Consider the following 23,403-nt stretch of genomic DNA (forward strand, 5'->3'; position numbering starts at 1 on the left):
CTGAATGTGGGAACATCTGTATTACTCAGGCTTCCTAATAAGTAGCACCTTTATCATTTACTATGTGACAATCCTTTGACTTTTAACTTTAAGACTCTGCTCCTAAAGTGTGAGGTAAATTGAAGATACTCTTATTATGATCTGATGCAAATCTTCTCTTGAACACTTACTTTCCTATTTGTGCTTTTCTGTATTTTTCAACAAGTTACAATGAACAGATATTACTTAGCTAAAAAATTAACAACGATTAACAATAACAGCAGTATGTAGTTCAAAAGTGTAATTTAGGAATTTTGAAATAAATGTATAATACAAAGAAAAACTAATCTAGGAAAATAAATTTTAAAAAATTAGCAAAGTAATTCCTGAAGAATGAGAGTAATCTCATTCATGGTTTTGGAGAAAGATCTTGCTGGGATTCTGGAGATTATTAATCTAAGTTGAACCAAAACATGTTATTAAAAGTCAGACACTTGGATTTACTGATGCTCTGATTACAAAAGGAGAAAAAAAATATTAAGTATAACATTTGCATGTAGAGTTGAGGAAGATTGAAATACTTTAAAACACTCATGCCAAATAGAGAAAATAATTTATGTGGAAAACCAAGAAAAATTAGAAGCTCATTAACAGGAAAAACATCAGCAAGAGGTTTGGAAATATCTGATTATAGAAGGATGAAACAGATGTAGAATTATTTTTAATTAAGTGAGGGCTTAAAACATTAAAAACAAACAAACAAAACAAAACAAAAAAAAAAACAGTCCTGTTCATCCACAAAGGAGCAGGTTCAGGATAGAGATTAGACCAAAGGATAAGAGATGCTAAAATACCTGGGAATGAATGGGCCACTGTGCTAATGTTGGAAAATATGCATCTAGGTTGAAAACAGCACAAGTAATTAATGTTTATGGAATCATTACCTAAATCATAACTCTGCCTACCAGACACCATGAAAACATTTTCAGATATGCGTTAAATTATGTCATTGCTCTTTCGTTGTTTTTGTTAATTTATTAGCTAAGTAATATCTGCTCATTGTAAACTTGCTGAAAAATATAGAAAAGCACAAATAGGAAAGTAAGTGTTCAAGAGAAGATTTGCATCAGATCATTATTTTTAACCCACATGGCTCTAAAGTGTGGCCAATAACTATGTGTAGAAGGAACTATTTATTGGGTGCCAGTCACTCTCCTAATTGCATTGCCATCTGTTTCTTTTCACAAGAACGTAAGCCCCATGAGCACAGGGCCTCCTCTGTCTTGTGCATCACCATGTCTCTAACACCTGCAATGTGCCCAGCATGTAGCAGGCACTCAATAAATATTTCTTAAATGAATGACTAAATCACCTCTCTTAATATTCACATCAATTTCTTGTCATTCCTATTTACTGATGAGGAAACAGAGGCATAGGGAGATGGTGTCGACTGCCAAAGTTGATTAGCGCATAAGAAGTAGAGCTAGAATGTGCACACAGAAAGGCTGGCTCTGGAGCTCAGTAACACATTTTGTTATTACTCCTTACATAGAGGGGATCCTGTAGAAAGAGAGGTCAATGGGATGATGTTAATAACATACTGAAACGGGATCAGAAACCCCTTACCTCCTTACAAGGGAAACCATCAAATCTCACCATTATGCATATCCACAAGACACTAATTTTACAAAAAAGTGTAAATAAAGAGATCATAGAGGAAAGCGATCAAGGAAAGGGAAGGAGGGGAGGATAAGGTTAAGTACTAGGAACTTAATTGAAGCAAATTATATTCCGTGAATTTATATAAATATCAGAATGAATACTAATCTTATTTATAACTATTATGAACCAATAAAAATAAAAATAAGAAAGAATGCATTAAGGGGCTGGGGTGGTGGCTCAATGGTAGAGTGTTCACCTAGCATGCGTGGGGCACTGGTTTAAATCCTTGGCACCACATAAAAACAAACTAATGTATCCACCTAAAATTAAAGATACATAAATAAATAAATAAATAAATAAATTTTAAAAAGAATGCATTAATTATTGATCAAGCAGTTCTATTAATTGGCAGCATCTGAAGGTGAGGACAACAAAGAAAAATGTTAAACCATTTGTCTCATATACTCTACTCCAGAAATATGGTCATCTGCCACTACATTAGTGAAACAATGGTTTAGCAAATAAGAATTACAGAGGATACTGAGATTTCAAGACTATCATACAAATAAATATTTAGAAAAATATGCATATGATCACATGTATCTAAGCCTCCAGGGTTATCAGGAACATCATTTCATATTGGATGTCAGTACATTGTGACTTTCACAGTTGCCTATTTTACCAAAGTGAATATTTAGCAGTAGAACAGAACTGGAAGTTGTTTTCCAGCAAGATGTGGACAAATCTCCACATAGCCATTTAACTTGATCCCCAGAATTCAAGAAATGAGCGCATGAAATTTGCAAATGCAGTCCACTTTCCAGCATTAACAGTAGTCTCCGGTATCCTTGGACATGTGTTCTAAGAATATTCACAATAATATGGTGAATATGTGATTTTTTTGAAGTGAATAGAGATTACATAAATAATCCAATTTTTGCTTTTAAAGGAAATGTAGCTGAAAAAGAAATCTACTTAGATTTATGCTATAAATGTAAGATTGCAAATTCATTTCTTTATACATTCATCTTTTTTTTATTGATTCAACAAACACCTTTTGAGCAAGTACTTCAGAAATTATTCTATTTTATTTCTTGGATTCTTTTCAGACTTTATTACATCATTACTACACTAGGATAAGATGCTTCTGTTTTTTAGTAATTGCTCCAGAACTGTGAAAGTTTCAACTGTCCAGAAATGGCCTGAAAATATCCAACATCTCTTCTGATACACTGAACATGTATGTTATCTGTCTCAAGACTGAAGATATTTCAAAGTAAACTAAGCTTTGTTGGAAACTAGAAATTGTGCGTTCAAGTTGGAATCAGGGTAGGATGAAGATTTGCATTCAAGCAACAAGTAGCTTGTAATAATTCTGTACCAAATAAGGACATCTTGAAAGTATTGTCCCAAATATTTTTTCCATGTCATCTGTTACCTTGTAAGCAGATGCACAATGTGCTGGCCAAATATCATTTTAGCTGAACTTTAGTTCTTGCATGTCACAGTTTCTTCCTGGGAGTTGACAACTGTGTTCTGATGGTCAAAGTAGACAGGAAAGCCCCTTTGTGTTTCCTGAACACCATTGAAAGATCCTGGGTTGACCCCATGGAGGGCGGGACCACAATTGTCAGACCACAGCCAACAGAGCAGAGTCAGTGTGGTTGAAAGCAGATCTGCCTGAAGTCAGAAAATGTAGGAACAGTTCCCAACATATTCATCTTCTAGCTAAGAGTCTTCTTTAGATTCAATATCTATGAGACTGAAAATAGAAGATTTATCAATAGAGTAGATGAAGGGGATTGAGGGGAGGGAGGAAGGACAAGAAAAGAGAAGAGGGGTGAAATGAATTCTATTAAACTTCCTATGAATATATTATGCCACAGTGAATTATGCCTTTATGTGTATTTGTAATGCACTAATTAAAAAAAAACTTAAGTAAATAGATGTAAAGCTAGCAGAAAAGAAAAAAGTGAACATGGAGAGGGAAAATGGCAGGGAAAGAGGAAATACGGGACTGAATTAGAGCAAATAATATTCCATGGTTGTATAATTACATCAAAATGAACCCCAGTGTTATATATCTCTATAATGGACTAAAAAAAAAATGCTACCCACCAAAAAATATCTGTGCAACAACTTAGTCACATAAGATAGTTAGGGTTTACAGTTTGGGGTTGTTCAATAAACTGTGAAGAGATGATTCTTGGAATTTTTTTTTTATGAATTCATTTCTATGGGAGCTTTTGGGTTAGTAAATATCTACAGAAAGAAGTTTTCTTTTTTCTTTTTATTTCTAGTGGAGAAGAGTTAAGAGAATTTTGAAATCTGCTCATGCTAAGAGACCTGTCCCATTCATATCTACCCCTTGAGAAAGAAACTCAAGGAGCTATGAGAGATTGAAACCAAAGCTTACACATTGCTGCAAAGAGGGAAAAGAGTGATCGATAGTTGGAGAGGGGCCATGGAAATTGACTGGGAGGGCTGCAGGAAACTTAAAGGGCATCCGTGGGAATGTCTGGATACCCAGGAAGAACCAGCTAGGGATGCTGTGAAACCTTCTGTATTGATGGAGGTAAGAGTCAGACTCAGTTATATTATCCATTGTGATCCCCATAAATTGTCCCAGCAGAGAGGGCTGTAGATGAGGCCAAAGGGTTTCAAACATGTTTGTTTCGTACTAGTGGAGAGCCCTTCTTCTTTACAATGAAAGCTTCTTCCAAACATAGGTATATGTGAAACAGATCAAGATAGAGCTCACTGTGCTGAAATGAGAACAGAGAGCCATTGCGTAGCTCAGCTCATCGGTATTTTTTATTATTGTATTTTTTTTACAGCTTCCTTAAGGGCTTCCATTTACAGCCAAGGTTGAGAAACACTATCTTAGAGTAGAGCTTCTAAATGTATTTACCAATCTCCTTGGGATCTTGTTAAGTGCAGATTTTGACTCAGGAGGTCCAAGATGGGGTCTGTGGTGCCTCAGGTTTAACAAGCTCCCAGGTGGTGCAGATGCTGCTGGTGGGTAAAGCGTATTTTAACTCCAGGATCTTGGAACATTGGTTCTCACACTTCAGTGGGCAGCAACATTTCCTCAGGTACTTATTATATTTTCCAGGGTGCTCAATTCCCAGAGTTTCTCATTCAGTGGGATCTGAAAATTTGCAGTTCTAATACATTCACAGGTGACATTACTGTGGGCATGATCACCTAGGATAATGGTCTCAAACCTGGTCACAACTGGCAAACTCATAGAAACATCCTCATACTGAGCACCTGCACTCCTCCCTGCTTCCCTCCCTCACCCCTATTTTTGTTTCTCACAGAATCTGATTTAAGTCCTCTGGGTGATTCTAATGTACAGCATGTCTGAAAACCATTGATATAAAGCCTCATGGATCATATCAGGACTTCAGATTTTATTCTAAAGATGTTATGAATCATCTCTGCTTTTAGAAATAATGCTTGACTGGGTTGAAGGCATTTTAAAGTGGATCACTGATAAAATCCTGACACCTGTGAGGTATGCCTTCACCTGGATGGGTATCTCTGTCATCTCTTTCATTACATACACGGGAGACTTGCAAAGGTTGAGCAGAGAGTTTTTTAATTCCTATACAGAAATATGTTAAAAGGTACCCACACTGGGTAATTTTGAAATCTGCTCATGCTAAGCTGGCTATATAGTTTTGCTCCCTCTTTGTATTAATTTGGATCTGTCTGTTCCATTGTGAGTTATGTGGCAGAAGCTAATTACTGGGAGCCTGTGATTTGAAGTGACAAGTAATTGAAACTTAGGTTCTCTATGAATATCGGTGTAATGTATAATACATAATTAAACAGTAATTACTTAAAACACAAATGAGACTGATTGAAGTCAGCTCTAGTAGTCCGTGGTTCATATTAAACCTGAAACTATAGATAATTAACAAGGGTCCAAGAAAGCTCATTTCAATGTAGCTTGCAAAAATTATTTTTTGTCATTTGGCATTAATTATGACATGCTAATATCCCTAATTTTATTGGTCTATGTATATTCCCATCATGTATTCAGGATGAAAACTGAAATGGAAGTTTTAAATTTAAAAAAGGAAGAAAATGATCTACCCCACACTTGTATTAATATTTAATCTTCTTTACCGAATTAATACTCTGAGGTTGCTAACACAGCCTCAGTGGAAAATGGTGGCTCTTTTGAAAGAATATGAAATTGGATTTTAGAATCAAATGGGATATTATTATTTTATAAAATTTAATCACTCAATTTTTTTTGAAAATGGAAAATAGTCTCAGAATATGCCATCACTATTTATATCTAGACATTATACTAAATATATACACATAAATAATCATTACATTATAAAATATAGTACAATATATAAATTTTCTTCTTAGCTTTTGGCTCTGAAATGGTCCATCTGAAGCTTTGAATCTTGCAGTAATATCACTTATGCTGATGCATCTTGTGAAAAAACAGAAAAAAATGTGCAAATTTCTCAAGTTATGGTTGAAGTAATAGCTATTGGTAAACATTTCTTTTGATTCACAGAAAAGACTCCCAAATTCTGGAGTGTATATTGCTCCAGGGCCATTATTCCATATTGCTATACAAATAGCAGCTCTAAGTGCCTCTATCATCCATCTACAACTTGGGGTTTGGGGAGCAAAAATCCTATTCCACCTCATTGAAATCCTTGTGGGGGCTGTAGAAACCATAACCATAACATGCAGCACTTAGTCTTCATCATTAGCTTTCATATTTCAGGCTAATTTGCTTTGTAATGAAAATCCATAGGCATAATGATTTAGAATGTAATATGGGTAGAACCTACCACTTGTCCTGACCAAGGTCCTTCTTTGACCATTGAAAAATGTGAATTCTCTTTCTGCCTCAAACTTTAAAAACAAAAAACAAACAAAAAAACTAATAATGATGAGGTTTTTCCAAAGATCATTTGGCCAAGGAGGACACATTGGCTGTGCATTATGCCAGTTAGCATTTGATCCAGTTGATCATTTATGTGAATTACTCCTACACAAACTTTCTTCATTTGACTTACAAGAAGCACATTCTACTGAAATTTTTTCTACTCCTTGGCCACCTTCCTTCCTTGTTCTTCCACATGTCTTCTATTTACTTTCTCCCTTATTATTGTCATCCAGTCTTTTGGCTGCAAATGTTATTTATGTGTTGATGACTCAATTGGGACCTCTCTATTCAACTCTAGTCTATTGCTTATAATGCATCTGCACTTAAGTATTAATAGGATCTAAAAATAAACGTATCCAAATACAAACTCCTGGATTCCCCTCCTACTTCCTCCATCCATCCTCTTCCCTATTTCAGCACCTGTACTGCTAACACCCTGGTCTATGCCACCCTTATCTTGTACCTGGATTGAGCATTAACCTTGCTTCTGGACTACTGTCTGGAATCATCCTTGCTTCACATTGGTTTAATCTTGACAGACTTTCTATCGTGAACCTGCTAAAACCCAAGTCAGAGCATGTTATTCTACTACTGAATATCCTCCTGTGGGTGTTCATATCTCCAGAGCAAAAATCCCTAGTGGTCCCTGTTTTTGTGGGAATAGCCTGACACCCAGCAGCTCTCTAATTCCTTCTGCTGCTGCTCTCCCTCCTGCTCACCTGCAGTGGCCTTAGCAGCCTCCTTGATGTTCCCAGAGCATGTGAGCCCCATCTCACCCTGATGCTTTGCACTTGCTTTTCCTTCTGCCTGGTCCACTCATCCTCCAGACGTCTGCTTGGTTTGTTCTCTCACCTCCTTCAGATATTTACTAAAATGTCAACTTTTCAGTGAAGCTTCCTTGAACAGCTTTTTAAAATTCTGAACTCCCTAACACTTCTTGACTTCCTTCTTCGATTTTTTAAAATTTTTTAGCATGTCATAGGCTTATGGGTTTTGTTTTTTGCCTGCCTGCTCTCATTAGGTTGTAGGCTTCATAAGGGCAGGGGGTTTTATCTGGTTTGCTCACTACTGCATCCACTCCCAGTGACTACAAGAGAACCTGGCACTTAATAAGCACCTAATAGTATCTGTTGAATGAATGTCCAACTGTCCCTTTACACACAATTTTTCTTAAAGTCTGAGCAATGAGTGACCATTCTTACAGAACTTTACCTTAACATAATATTTCTCCCCATTTCTCATAGCCTGTTCATTCTAAAAGCCAAATTTCCATTTCCTATTACTTTCATTCAATAAATATTTATTATTGATCATTGTGTGCCAGACTTTGTGCTAGATGCTAAATAATGTAGTAATGAAGCATTGTCCTATTATCAAAAAAGACACTGGATGAATAAAAACACAAATATACGTAATACAAATTGGTGTAAAATTTTATGAAGGCAAAATAATTATTGTGAAGGGGAATGAGAATAGGTGGGAGAAAGTATTTAGATGGTGTCAGAAGGCCACCCTAAGGAGGTGACATATAAGGTGAGTTAGAAAGGCCAAAAAGAAAAAAAAAAGAAAGAAAGGATCAAAAAAGAAATACTAAAATGTTAAGAGTTGGGTGTGGACTGAAGGTAGTTCAAGGCCTAGCATGCTTGAGGCCCTGGCTTCAATCCCAGTATCATGGGGGTAGGTGAGTATACTTTAACATGACTATACATGTTTAAATGAAAACAGAACTATATAAAAATTATGAGTAAGTAAAGAACATAGAATGCTTGAGAAACCAAAAGAAAGTCATTGTGATTAAGGTTGGATCTAGATTGGCAGATCCTGTATGTTCTATAGCAACAGGTAATAGTTAAGAGATTGGTGCTCTAGAGTCAGAATCTCTGGGTCTAATATGGGCTTCATATTGTAACAGACTGAAATATTTAAAAAGTTATTTAACTACTCTTTACCATAGTTTCCTCATTTCTAGAATGGGAATAATCATAGATGCCTACCTCTTATGGTTGTTGCATTATCAAGTGAGTCATTCCATATTAAATACTTATAATGGTATCTGTAATGTAGTGCCTTAGACCTTTTGGGCTGCTATAAGAAAATACCACAGACTGGGTAGCTTATGAACAATGGAAACTTACTGATCCCACCTCTGGAGGCTGGGAAGTCCAAGATCAGATGCCTGCTGATTTGGTATTTGGTTCATAGAAGGCACTTTTCTATGTCCGCATGTGGTAGCAAGGCCAAGCTAGCTCTCTGGGGTCTCTTTCATAAGGGCATTAATCCTGTTCCTCAGCGTTCCACACTAAATCTAGTCATTTTCCAGTGACATCATCTCCTCATACTATCCATATATGAATTTTGAGAGGATTTCCATATGTGAATTTTGAGGGGATACAAATATTAAGACCAAATCAGTAGTATATATTTTAATCAAAATTTGAGTACATATTCTGAATCCAATGACTTCTCCCCATATCTAGAGCTGCCACACTGGTCCACACTACCATCATTAAAAAAAAAAAAAAAGGTTGTATTTATTTATTTATTTATTTATATTTGTTATTTTTAGATATACATGATAGTAGAGTGTATTTTGATATATTATGCATACATGGAGTATAACATTATAATTAGGATCCCATTCTTGTGGTTGTACATGATGTGGAGTTACCCTGGTCATGTGTTCATATATGCACATAGGAAAGTTATTTCTAATTAATTCTACTGTCTTTTATATTCCCATCCCTTCCCTTCATCCTCCTTTTTCTAATTCAATGAACTTCTATTCTTCCCTACCCCCTTTCTGGTGTGTCAGCTTCCACATATAAGAGAGAACATTTGGCCTCTGTTTTTTTGGGAATTGGCTTATTTCACATAGCACAATTGTGTCCAGCTCCATCCATTTCCAGCAAAGTCATAAAGTCAACGTTATTATGGCTGAGTAATATTTCATTGTGTATAAATACCATATTTTCTTTATCCATTCATCTGTTGAAGAGCATTTAGGATGATTCCATAGCATAGCTATTGTGAATTGAGCTGCTATAAACATTGATGCGGCTGCGTCACTGTAGAATGCTGATTTTAAGTCCTTTGGGTATATTCCAAGGAGTGGGATAACTGGATCAAATGGTGGTTCCAGTCTTAGTTTTCTGAGGAATATCAATATTGTTTTACAGAGTGATTGCACCAATTTGCAGTCCAACCAGCAATGTACAAATGTACCTTTTTTTTTTTACATCCTCACATCCTCGCCAACATTTATTTTTACTTGTATTCTTGATAATTGCCATTCTGACTGAAGTGTGATAGAATCTCAGAGTAGTTTTGTTTTGTTTTTAGAATGTAACCTTTATTTTATTTGTTTTTTTTTTGTGGTACTGAGGATTGTACCCAGTGCCTCACCTGTGCTAGGCAAGTGCTCTACCACTAAGCTACAACCCCAGCCATCAGTATAGTTTCAATTTGCATTTCTCTAATTGCTAGAGATGTTGAACATTTTTTCATGTATTTGTTAACCCTTCATATTTCTTCTTCAGTGAAGTGCCTGTTCAGTTCATTTGTCCATTTATTGATTGGGTTATTTGGGTTTTTGGTACTACGTTTTTTGAGTTTTTTATGTATCTTAGAGACTAATACTCTATCTGATGTGCAGGTGGGAAAGATTTTCTCCCATTCTGCAGGTTCTCTCTTCATATTCTTAATTGTTTCCTTTCCTGTGAAGAAGCTTTTTAATTTGATGCCATCTCACTTATTGATTTTTTTATTTTATTCTTATACTTTAGAAGTCTTATTAAGGAAGTAACAGTAAATGTTGGTGAGGATTTTGGGGAAAAAGGTATACAAATACATTGGTGGGACTGCAAATTAGTACAACCTCTCTGGAAAGCCATATGAATATTTTTCTAAAAACTAGAATTGGAACCACCAGATGACCCAGTTACCCCATTCCTTGGTATATATCCAAAAGATTTAAAATCAGCATACTACAGTGACACAGCCACACTGCTTATAGTAGCACAACTCACAATAGCCATACTTTAGAGCCAACCGAGGTGCCCTTCAACAGATGAATGGATAAAGAAAATGTGGTTTATATACACAATGGAGCATTACTCCGCCATAAAGAATGGCATTTGCAATAAATGGATGGAACTGGAGGCTTCATTGTAAGTTAAATAAGCCAGTTCCCAAAAACCAAAGGTTCAAAGTTTTCTCTGATAAGAAGCAGCTAATTCAAAATGGGGGGGTGAGTTAAAAAGAAGAGTAGAAGAAAGATCTGTGGAGTAGACAAAGAGGAATGAAGGGAAGGAAGGAAGAACGGGATAGGGAAAGAAAATGGAAAGGATCTGACATAACCTTCCCATGAACATATATGATTATTCCACAGTGAATCTTACCATCATGTATATCCACAGGACATTAATGAATGTGAATCTTAATGTTAGGTTTAACTAAAAAGAACCAATAAAGAAAGTAGGAGTTCATCCAAGTTGGGGGAAGTGCTGTCTAAATCTGTGTAGGGGGTGAAGAAGCAAGCTCTGGAGAACCAGGGTCTGTCATGAGCCATCCATGGGCTGCCTATGTGAGCTATGTGCGTTGGAGGTATATGAAGGGACAGGTCTGGCACTGCATGCTGATTAGGCTGTGAGACACAAATGTGCCTCTCCTCTTGCTCTGCCAGTGATCCCACACAGCACCAGAGATGGGGGTGACTTGCCAAGATGTCGCTCAATCTGCTGACCCCAAGACATCACAAAGCAAGACTCCACCTTTGAAACATTATCCCCTGCTTTATTCGGTAAAGAACATTCCATCGAATCTCTGTCGTGGGTCCCCCATATAAAAATAAAAAGATTCCAGGTGCACATCTCTTTCCCAGCTGACCCTTTAGGTCGCAGAGCCATCCAACCCTCTCAATATAAGAAACTTAAATCTGTGTGTTGCATGATTTCTTCGTGGTTTTCTTATCTTAATGTTGCAGCCAGCTCTTCTGACCCCAGCACATCTCCTCAGAGCAGGCAGCTGGCTATCCCAGGTGTATACTCAGTAACTGTGTGGTCTTGGGTAAATTCCTTAAACTCTAAACAAACAGGAATCCTCTTGAGATTGGTGAGGATTGGTGAAGGCAAGGTATTTTGAGATTGTTACCAGGGCTGAGAACTGAGGCAGAGTGGAGGAAGTCAATGGTAGGTGAAGTGAAAGAGTTTTGGAGTCACTCCCTGATTTTGAATACTTGCCTAGCACTTACTAGTTGTATAGCATTAGGAAGATTACTAGAGAGCTCTGTGCTTAAGTTTACCCATTTATCTAACAGAGACAATAGCCATACTTACCTCATTATCTTATTACATAAGATTTTAATTTTGCAGTAGTTAGCTTGCCTGTCATGGGGGTCCAATTCATGGGTGGGCTTCTGGTGCTCAGAAGAGCCTGATAAACCATTGTCACTGTCTTAAGCTTCTTTCACTTCTTACCAAGGTGCCTGAAAATTTTCCTTTTCCACTGAGTTCTGAAAATTTTGTATCTAGTCCTCCCTTGCACATCTGTAACAACCCATAAAACTCATGATAATGATAAAGAAGAACCAGTAGAAAATATTTGCTTAGAGGTTGTGAATTACTTCCACTTTTCATGTGTATCAATAGAAATATATGTTCTGAGTTGGCTTGTATTTTCCTCCTCTTTAAGTGATTACTGGACAGTGCTATTATTCACTATCTTAAAGCCATAGTTACATATATTCTTCCCTCTGTCTTTTAGTTATTTAAGACAAAAAGGTGAACATGGCCCCTATTACTCTGCCCTAGTGGGAACTATATGACTGTCTATATATGATTTTTATGAATTCAATGATTATTTTTACTTTGTATGGTCTTCTTACAAATGGAGTGGTTCATAAATGCAATTCATGCATATTACTGGGTCATTTCTTCACTTATATCCAATGTCCTTAATGCCAAAACCAATATAATATTATTTTGTGAAAACGGACATGATATTGGAGATACATGACTACCAGCTTAGAAGGTCCTATATAATATTTTCTTCTTCTTCTTTTTTTAATCTAGACCTCATCTTTCTTATTTTAGATCTGTTTGGTTTAAGATGAGTGGAGAGCCAGGAAATACCCTAGAGTAGGTGCTTCTGAGAGACTCAAAGCCTAAGTTGTGACCCGAACTTACATGGTGCTTTGAACAATTTTTGCTTGTTTTTCATTATAAAAAATAAGTTGCTTCAAATCTGAATGCTAAAAAATAGCACACAAGTAAATATCTGCAAGAATTTAATATTTCTCAGAGTCCACACAAATTTCTGTTGTAAGATGATGTTCTTTTTCTTTCTTCCCCCTGGAAATGCATTTGAATACTGAAATTGAATTGATGTAAAACTATTCAACAGATCTATACTTGGACATTTGGAATATGGTTCAGAACAATAAGAAATATTTCTATAGAAAATAAGGCTTCTATTAAATTGATTTCTAGGCAGAACAGTTCAACTTAAATATCCCAGTATTGCCTTTCTATAAAACTGAGAAATAGATAATTAGATCTGAATTCATTTACTAACAAGTATACTTTCTATTTTCATTGTGAAAAAAAAACAATTTTCCTCATCAGTTACAATGCTGAAAATGGTTGATTTTATTATAGCTTAGAAAACACATTGTTACTTAATCTTTTATGTAATGAAAGGGAAACACAGTATCAACTTTGAAAAAGCCTTTTTTTTTTTTCTTTTGGTAATTATTCTGAAATGTGGTGCCAATTCTGCATTCAGACCTAATCTGAAGCCAAGAAGTTGTGTATGGATATTCTTAATATATTTTATTATATTTGTAGCAATAAGTCATGGAGAATATAATGATACCCTGGAAAGGGAAAAACTAATTTAGTCTGAACAACCAGTTCTAATACAGATGGGGACTATCAAATAGCAAATTTATTTTAGCAGAACTTGAGTTTTAGATGTAAATAGAATATTAAAAGTTACTGGATTAACTCTTATGGCCTGACAGAGTGTTTAGATTTTGAGTACTAACTTGGACTAAAAGTTTTACTGAAGTGTTTTGATTAATGAAACACTTAAAAGTCTCCAGTTGCAAAAAATTCATTTTCCAGAAATCTCTTAAAGATTTATTTTATTCACTGGAGAGGTAAAGGATGGAGGGTTTCAAAAAGGGAGGAAGAGAATAAAGATTTTCTTCTTCAAGCTTATGTGGATGAATCTTAAAATGATAGGTATAAATTGTCCTAAAAATATTTCTGAGACACTGTAACAAATGTGAATGTATACTTATTGATCAACAAACATGTAAATATATAATTATTAGGAATTATTGTCAATTAATCTTCTAGGTATTTTGGAAACATTGGTAAGCAAAAGTAAAAATTCCTTTAATTCCTGCCCTTAGGAGCCTAAGTTCTAGTGAACGGTAGACAGAATAATAAAAATAAACACCATAAATAAGTATACTACAAAATAGAGAAGGAGATAATGATTTGGAAAAGAATTTTTTTCTTGATCTTTTTTATATTCTAAACTTCAGCTTAATTCTCAATTTTTTCCTACTATTTGACCAAATTTCTAATACCCAAATCTCTGTGGATCTTCCCCTGCCTTGTTTATTTGTGAACCTAACCTATCCTAAGCGATTAGCATGCCTCTTAAGTTTAGATGCTGTAGATTTAAAGAAATGTAAGACTCTAGTTGATTTATTTATTTTTACTTTTTTTAAGTTGTAGATGGACACAATACCTTTATTTTATTTATTTATTTTTATGTGGTGCTGAGGATGAAACCCAGTGACTCACACATGCTAGGCAAGTGCTCTACCACTGAGCCACAACCCCAGCCCCTCTAGTTGATTTCTTTTAAAGAGAGTTTGTCTTCTGGTAGGAAAGTCGATCTTGTCCATATGTGATTTTAGGCTTTTCAAGGCCTAGACTATACATTTTTACACTTATTTTACCTTATTGTGCAGTCTTTAGTCTTTGGGGGTAGCCCCTCCTTCTAGTGCATACCCTCATCTGATCTCAACTGAAATTTTGTGACCTATGCTGATGCCTCTTTACTTTGCTGGAGCTTAATGTGTAAACTTTGGTTACTCAGTACTGGTTGCTGCTGAAATCTGTGATCGTTTTTTTTTTTTTTTTTTTTTTTTTTTTTTTTTTACAGCTTTGCAATTGCTCTGTCTAATGGAATCTCTCCAGGCTCCTGTGCAGTTTTAAGTATTGTCCAGTGATGCACAGGAATTCAACAATTCATGGAGAATATGGGTATAGTTCTTTGGGCTTCTTTTTGAGTCTCTCTTTCTGGAGAAATTTGACTCTGAAGTCTTACCTTCAAATTCTAATATCTGGCTACTCCTTTTTTGAAAGACTTTCTACTTGTGCTCTATTTCCAGCTGCCTAAATACAGAAAGTCACTGTAGGGAAAAAAATGAGGGGAAATGTGGAGCTAACCTCCTGCACTTCCCTTCTCTCAAAGATTACAACAATTGTTCTGGATGTTTTATCCAGTTCTCACTAATGCACTAGAAGATATTCTGTCATGGCCAGAACTGGTTCCCTTTGCCCTTCAATTTACTATAACATAATTTCCAACCTCTTACTCCATTAAACTGCTCTTTATAAGGTTTCCAGTGACTTCCATGATGCAAATCCAATGGGTTCTTAATCAGTTCTTATCCTACTATATCTCAGCAAATTTCAATAAAGATGACACTTCTTGTCTCATGCTTTTATCCATACATACACTCTTGGTTTTCCTCCCACCTCTGTAGCTATTCTTCCTCAGACTCTTTCCTGACTTAGCTGTCCTTTACTCAACATTTAACCCTGGAGTTACACAGGCTCTCCTATAGGAGCCTTAGATGCTCTTTTCTCCTTACTCTACATCCCCTTTTTGGGATGATTCCTTAGACGATCACATGGCCACAATTTGATGAAAACTTTCAAATTCTTATTTCCACTCTGGGTCTCCTTTCTTAGCTACCTACACACATTATATCTAATGACCTATTTCAGATTGCTGCTTGGGTGACTTACAAGAATTTCCAAACTTAACATGTATAGTATTGAGCTATTTTTCTGCTCTGTGCTGATCTCTGTACTCATCTATTTTCCAAGTTCCTCATTTTGACAAAGGACATCATCCCCCCAACCCTCATAACTCTTGCTAAACACTTGAGAATAACCCCTGCCTCACCACTCTGGTTTCAATACACCAAATTTCAGTAGCTCACTTTTTGATCAGACTTTCAACTTTATGAGAATTCATATATTTGATGATGATCTTACATTTGTGCTCTGCCCTGGGCCCTTTCCATAGTCCTGGAGTCCTTTTTTTTTCATTATTTCATTTAAGGGTATGAGATGTGAATTCTGAATTCACTGTGCTTGAGCTTAGTGATAGATATTTGTAGGAAAATAAACGTCAGCAAAATAAGGATCAATTTATGCTCTGTATGCTGTGTTTAGATGTTTACAATCAATTTTTAAATTATTTATAGAAATTTTAAAAATCAAAGAGTTAGAGTGGTAAGCTATAGGGTAGATTCTGTGAGGTTTAGTTACCATCTTGTCAAATTGCATTTATAATTTGGGAAATTTCTAGTAACTGAATGGGCTATCAATTTATGCCGTTCACATATTGAAATCTTATGTCTTTTTTTTAGTTGTGGCTAACTGAAAAATTCAGATTCATCTAGTCTATTAAATATCTTAAAATTGAAATACCTATTAAAAAGAGCAATACATTTTCATCAATGAGTTTCTACAGAAATGATCAAATAAAATGATATGCTTATGTTTTACAAACTTACTTCAGAACTTCTAGACACAATGTAGCACTCACTGACCCTAAGTGACCTTCTTTATCTTCATCGCCCTCGTTTTTGCAATGCTGAGTACTGTAGCTTAACAGGACCACAGTAAGTAACACTGGGTACTTTTATTGCACTGGATGTTCTACAGAGCACTTGACCTTGCATCATCTCCTTTAATTTTCACAACTACTCTGGATAGGAGGTTAAAAAAATCATCTCATTATACCCGCGGTCTACAGAAGATAACTTGCTTTAAGCCACACAGCTAGTAAATGTGTGAAAAATTTGCATTGCTCTCTGGTGCAGGCTGGCCCCAGTTCATTTCAATAGTTCAGCATTTGTCTCTGGAGATGAAGAGTGGGGACTGGGCAGGCCTTTGTTCCTTGGCTTTTGGCTTACTTCTGTCACTGCTTTACTTCTAGAATGCATTTCGTATTATCACCAAAAATTATGTAGAATCTAAACTTTACTTGTTTAGATTCTACATAATTTTACTTGTTTAGTATTCTCTCCTATGAATTATATCTTGGTTTATCTTGGCAACCAGGAAATTTAACCCCCACAAAAGCAAGTCTCTGTGGTTTGAGAATTTCATGACTGAATCTTGTCATCAGTATAATTGCTTGTTATCCAGAATCCAGATTATTCTTGAATTGACCTCCAGAAGATATATATTTGCCCATTTATCATTTAACACTTTTTGACTCTAATGGTGAGAAGAGCAGGCAAAGAAGATAGGAAAAAAATCACAAGGTAGCCAGGTGGTATGTTTTTAGATTGGCAAAATCTTGTGATATTGTTAAGTCACACTGTTTGGGTGGATGGGACTTCATCTACTCCTCCACTTAGAGAGAGTCAGTTGAATGGCAGTGCCAGTAAGTATTGTAGACAGCTTTCCATTTACCATAAAGGAGAGGACTTTGAGGTTCTTGGAAGATAATTGCCTTGCTTGAGGTTTCACAGTCACTTAGCATTTGCCCAGGACAGCAGCCCTCCTGACACCAATGTTCTTAACCACAAACCTTGCCACCTTTTTCACACCAACTTCATGTGTACAGCAGGTATGAATCTGAGACCACAGATCCAGTTGTTTAGTAAGTTGAATGGTGTTTCCCCCCAAATATATTCAAGTCCTCATCCCTGACACCTGTGAGCATGGTCTGGAATGGAAATAGGGTCTTTCCAGATGTATTGTTACAATAAATTCATGTTGTATTACAGATTAGATCATGTTCATTAGATTAAATCCAATGAATAGAATTCTATGAGAAGAGGGAAAGACACAAAGATATTCCACATAGAAGTACATGTGAAGATGGAGACAGAGAGTGGAGTGACATAGCTACAAACCTAGGCATTTATAATTTGTGAAATTACATAAATTGGGGAGGGATGAAGGATTCTCCTCTAGAGCCTTTGGAGAGAGCATAACCCCAGCTACAGCTCCATTCCACACTTCCAGCCCTCAGTTCATGAGAGATTATCTTGCTCTTGTTTCAAGTCTGTGGTTATGGCAGTCCTAGAGAACTAATACAAAATGGCTATTAAATATTACTTTATTTTTCTCTAATTCAATAAAATGTTTATTTTCTGATTCAGTTCTTCAAAGGAGATAAACACTTAAATTCAATCAACTCAGATTCACTCTCCTTCTTCTTCTTCCCAAAACCATGTCTAAGCTACAGAGTGTCCCCATTTGTCTAACCTGGGTGTCTGGAGAAATTCCTTATTTATGTCCCTATGGCTTTTACAGATCTGATGTCTCCAGCAGTTTCCTGCCTATGGCAGGGTCTGGGATTCTCAGCATTCTTCTGTCCACCTGGTTGCAGGCAGTGGGCATTTCATGTTTCTTTGTCACCAGAGCTCTCCCCAGGAAGAAGCCTTCAGGGCCTCCCTCCCCCCACCAAGAACCACCTGTCTTTTTTATTATCTTTATCTCTGAAGTCATGGAAAAGTAATTAGACCCAGTTTACCAGACCCTGTTTGATCTCTATCTATGCTGTCCATTTAAACCTGGAATCCTCTAATTTCATAACTTAAACTTTTGGAACACAAAATCCCAATGTTGGATAGCTTTTTCAGTTTTCTGCTATGTCATATCCTTCCCCTGAGCCACTGAAACCAGAATATTTGCTACAGGAGAGAGGGGCAAGGAAAGAGGAGACTACTCTTAGAGAATACTCCACAGAATATTTGTTCATTAAAGAAAACTAGTTCATCACATAAATGTGATAGGCAAGAAGATATACTTATTTTAGCATTTCAAATGTTTTGATATACTTCTTTCCAGGGATTTTTAAAAAAAGAAAAATAGACTATTGAAACCAAAGAAACATGGACTTAAATGCCAACAATGTGACTCTATAGCTATAAACATTAGAGCAAGTGATACTTAGTCTCGCTGAGACTTTTTACTTTCACTTGGCAAAATAAGGGAATTAACAGACACCTAGAGTTGTTGTGAGGACTAATTTAATGAAATAATGTATGCAAATTTGGACTGTCTCCTTTCAGCAAAAGCATAAACAGAGTGGTGACTAGTCAAGTCAATGTTGTTGTAGAAATGATTTAAGACTGAGTTGATTTCCAAGTTCTTTCTTAAGGGATCAGTATCCAGAAAGTCACCAGCTCTTTAATCTAAAGATTGATTCTGGACGTGATCTCCCATTGCTAAGCAAGATGTTACTATGAAGGATGTGTGCTTCCTAATTTTATTTCTTTTGTGAAACAAATAATAATAGCCTGATGGTGAGGTCTAGGTTTTCAGTTCTTCCTTGAGCATGATTTTCAAGCTTTAGTATCCTTTGACTTTTGTGCTTTTCTATATCCAGATGATTACTGTGCAGATAGGAAAATACCTTATATTTAATTTTCCTTGCTTTTATACTAAAATGCCACTCCTCTGGGAAAAGAGAATTTCAAGTGGTGTTTTTAAGAGTTGATGAAACCTAGGTAGATACACTATTGACTTGGCCAGAGGATTGTCCTTCTGACTAAAGAGTTGTCATACAGATGCTAAGCCGCTAGGTGTCACAAATGAGGTGATGTTCTGCCCTGCTCCCCTGCAGTTCCTCCTGTACGAAGGAATGGCGATGTGCTATAATCCTCTAGTTGGAGTAAACTCCAGTGTCACACTAGTGACAGTATGTTAATATCTGTAGTCCATTCTGATAGCAAGAGCTCAGGAGGCCTTATAGCTTCTTCATCCTTGCTTATAACAAGGACTCCAAAATGGAAATGAGGAGATTTACTCTAAATGCTGGCAATGTAGGATAAGGGAGAGATAAAATAAAGTGATTGAAATAAGGCTGTGGAATCCTTACCCTGTGGATTATGCACATTATTTTGATTAGTGGCCCCTATACTGATATATGTCAGTGACAAACTATGATATTGTTTTCAGTATTGCTAAAAATATTTACTTACAGCTACCACATGTGAAGTACTGTGCTAGGTCCTAGGAAATTAACAGCTAACAAAAACAATTCCTGTCTTCCTAGAGGGATTAGTGGAAGGAGCCAGAAAAAAAAAAATCTGGTCTATTTTGGAATCAGAAACATAGGAACATGTGGTAAGTTTTCCTGTAGCTAAAAATATTAACCATGAAAAACATATCTTTTAAAATGGTTTATGTTTAGTGTCAATCTTTAAATGTCCTTTATTTCATGAAATAATAATATTAGCAGGTGGAAGTTTTTGTTAAAACATTCATATTGGAAAAATATAAAATTAGCAGTTTTGTTTGTATATTTTGATATACTTTTAGAAGGAAAATTTTCTGATCCTTAAAGTCTTAGTCTGATAACTCCTGTGTCTGATAACCCCAAATGTCTACACTCATGTCCAAAGATGCCTCCCAGGCAAGATTGTTATCCTTATCACCTCTGCTTCTCAGTCACTGTCATTGGAGAAGCCATCAAAGAAAGTAGAGGGAAACACCATCATAAACAGAATCATAAATTAGGTAATAAATAACATTTTAGCTCTCCCCAGGGAAACAATTTCTTAGTGTACCAGTTTTTGCCAGGAGAATGTAGATATATATTAAATTTGGGTTTCTGGGTTTGCCTTACAAAATTTACTATTTTGTATAGAGCCCCTGGTGGGATTTTACCTCTTCAACATTCTTCTGGTTAAATAGCCCAATGAAATTAAAAAAAAAAAAAAAAGGAGAACTCTCTACCTAAAATAACTGATCCTCCCAAATAAACACAAGCTTTTCCATCCTTACCATAGTCCATTTGCCTCAAATTATTTAAAGATTTCTATATAAACCTGTTGCAAAAGAATGTTTGAGTAGTGTTTGTGAGAATAAGATTTGTATACAAATATTCTGGAACAAATTGTCCCATATTAATGCATGTAACAATATCCTCAAATAGAAAATTTGCTATTCTTATGGAGACAAATGCTGAAAAAGCCAAGAATGTAGACCAATGAAAGGAAATGTTTCTTTTCTCTAGAATGGTGACAGAGGCAAAAGGTAGAAAGGTTTGAGTTTCTCAACATTAGCAAAATCAACAGAGTAAGCTGCACACCATGATAGTCATCTGTTTGGTGCCTACAAGTGGGAAAAGAACTTGTGGAGATCAGTGCTCTCCTTGGCTGGAGAATTCTAAAGGAAGCAGAGCCACCCTGAGGCTACCAGGTAGATTCTTTGGGTACTGAGAACCCAAAGCAGTTAGGTAATGACCAAAACAACAGAGCATCTTTTCCACGACTGAGAGATATGTGTGTTTGATATGAAAATTTGCACCCAGATAACCCTTTTGAGGATGGCCAGCTGTGAAAATTTAGAAGACATCCTTGGGCTGCATTCCTTGGGGTGGGGGGTCCTGTGCTGCTGGTGTTGCCAAGTTGCCCAAAGATGCATCAGTCCTGGGGTTGCCCATATCCAATGACTGACTGTTATATTAGTACAATGTGGGACAACTCTGAAGCACACTTTGAACTTCAAAAGAAATCTGGCTTCCTCCCTTTCATGAGAAATACTACCTCCTTCTAGCCCTGTAACCCATACTCCCTTCTTCTTTGACATGCTATGACTCAGTATAGACCTTAACTAGGGCTCTGTTTACTTCCCTAGTACAAGTTCTTCAGATCTCGCTTAAGATGGGTGGTCTTTGCCAGTCTCTCTTCATCTTTGTAGGATCCCTATTGTAGCCCCTGGCTCAGAATAAATACCAATGATATTTAGTTGTACAAATGAAGGATTGTAATTCAGTTCTTCATCTGTATGTGAAAATAGCAACTCAGTAAGGGAATAATCAAGTCTTTCAGTTCTAAAACTTACCAGTGTTCTAAATTGATGTCATTAAGATCTCCTCAAACCTGATGGTCTTCTAGTAGTCTATATAGATATTAAATCCAAACTGCAGTCTTCCTGGTGATGCAATACAGGACAAACCTCTGCAAAATATGACTGTCAGAGACTAGAATATATTACCCCAAATATGCCTCTTTGGCACAGGGTTATTTTGAGTTGATTATGTGAAGAAACTATAGATACAGGAGACACTCTGAAAAGTTACCCTTTTGCTAGGTTAAATATTTATTTATAAGATTGTCTCTCTCCCTGCACCAGAACAAGAAAGATGACTAAATTTCTAGAGACTTAATCAACAGAGAAAGCAATCTACTTAAATCTGCATGACAAATCTTCCCAGAAGTACCTGGTGCAAGGGGACCTGGGTCTGAGCATCAGAACAGATTCAGCTTATCAAGCCACATTGCAGAACTCAGCAGGCAAAGATCTCCTCAAACCTGATTGTCTTCTAGTATTCTATATAGATATTAAATCCAAACTGTCCAGGAGTGACATATTTATCTTATTCTCACAGATGTCAGATGATGTTCCATTCAGGAGTGACATTTTCCTCTTATTCTCACCTATGTCATCCATAGTTATATTTTGTGATTCAAAATCAGGAGAGAGGTGAGAAATTTGAACAAGAGAAGAGAAGGAGAAGCACAAAACAAGAGAGGATGAGTAGGTCTGAGAAAGGAGGTTATTAGGGTGGTCAGGGTAAGAAAGAACCAGAACAGCTAGAGGTTGGGAAGAAAATAGGTGTAGGAGAAATAGGATTTTAAGAAGGCTCACTCAAACAGAGTCTGAGTTGCTTTGTCATTTCTGTTGTTTGCTGGACTGTTTTCTTTGCCAGTGTTAACAAAATCACTCTGCACTCCAGACCCCACATTTCACTTAAACCAGTGAAACAGTTCAAGTTAGAAACTCCTTCCAGATTAGTGAGGGTTGGATGAAGAAATCTGTGAAAAATAGAAAGAAAGAGATGATCAAAGAGACACCAAAAGCGCCTTTCAGTAATGGAGCTGAGAGGCCATCCAGGGAGAGGGACCCAGGCAGGTTCCAGCTGCTGCCTGGGAATGTGAACTCAGCTACCTTCTGCAGGCATCCAGATGGCTAATTGCATTGAGCCCAAACTCAAGACGCATACCAAGAGGCTATTGGACTCTTGTCCTACAGCCATTCTTACTAATAATGTATGTCATCCTTTTGTTGACCTTTTATTATTGTTCACATAGCTTCTGTTCTCAACTCCAACAGAAGTTTTCCCACCAAAGAATTTTTACTGCCTTGTAATAAATCAATACTGTTTGCTCAGAATAAGTTCTCACCTTCCCTGCCTTCCTTGGAACCCTGAAGTATAGCTATCTGAATCTGTTTCCCAAGTTGCAATTCCTAAGACCACAAATAGAGACCTTCCTGCTTTTGCAGGACATGAGTTTGGATTGATCAACAAATCTGCTCTTCCTTTCTTTTCATTTATCAACTGTTTGATGTAGAAAAAGCACTTTATTTTTTTTAAATACTTTATTTCATACTTGCATTTAAGTTTTTAATTTCACTGTAGTCTCATAATAAAGACATGTGTGATACCAGTGCTTTGAAATGTGCTGAGATTTGCTATATGACCTAGTGAGTGCAGACCTTTTAATTATTCTCTTTGTTGAAAAAACCCTTTCTTAATGCCACCCCCCCCCCCGG

The sequence above is a fragment of the Marmota marmota genome, unplaced genomic scaffold (genome assembly GCF_001458135.2).
Source record: "Marmota marmota marmota unplaced genomic scaffold, marMar, whole genome shotgun sequence".
Classification (NCBI taxonomy): Eukaryota; Metazoa; Chordata; class Mammalia; order Rodentia; family Sciuridae; genus Marmota; species Marmota marmota.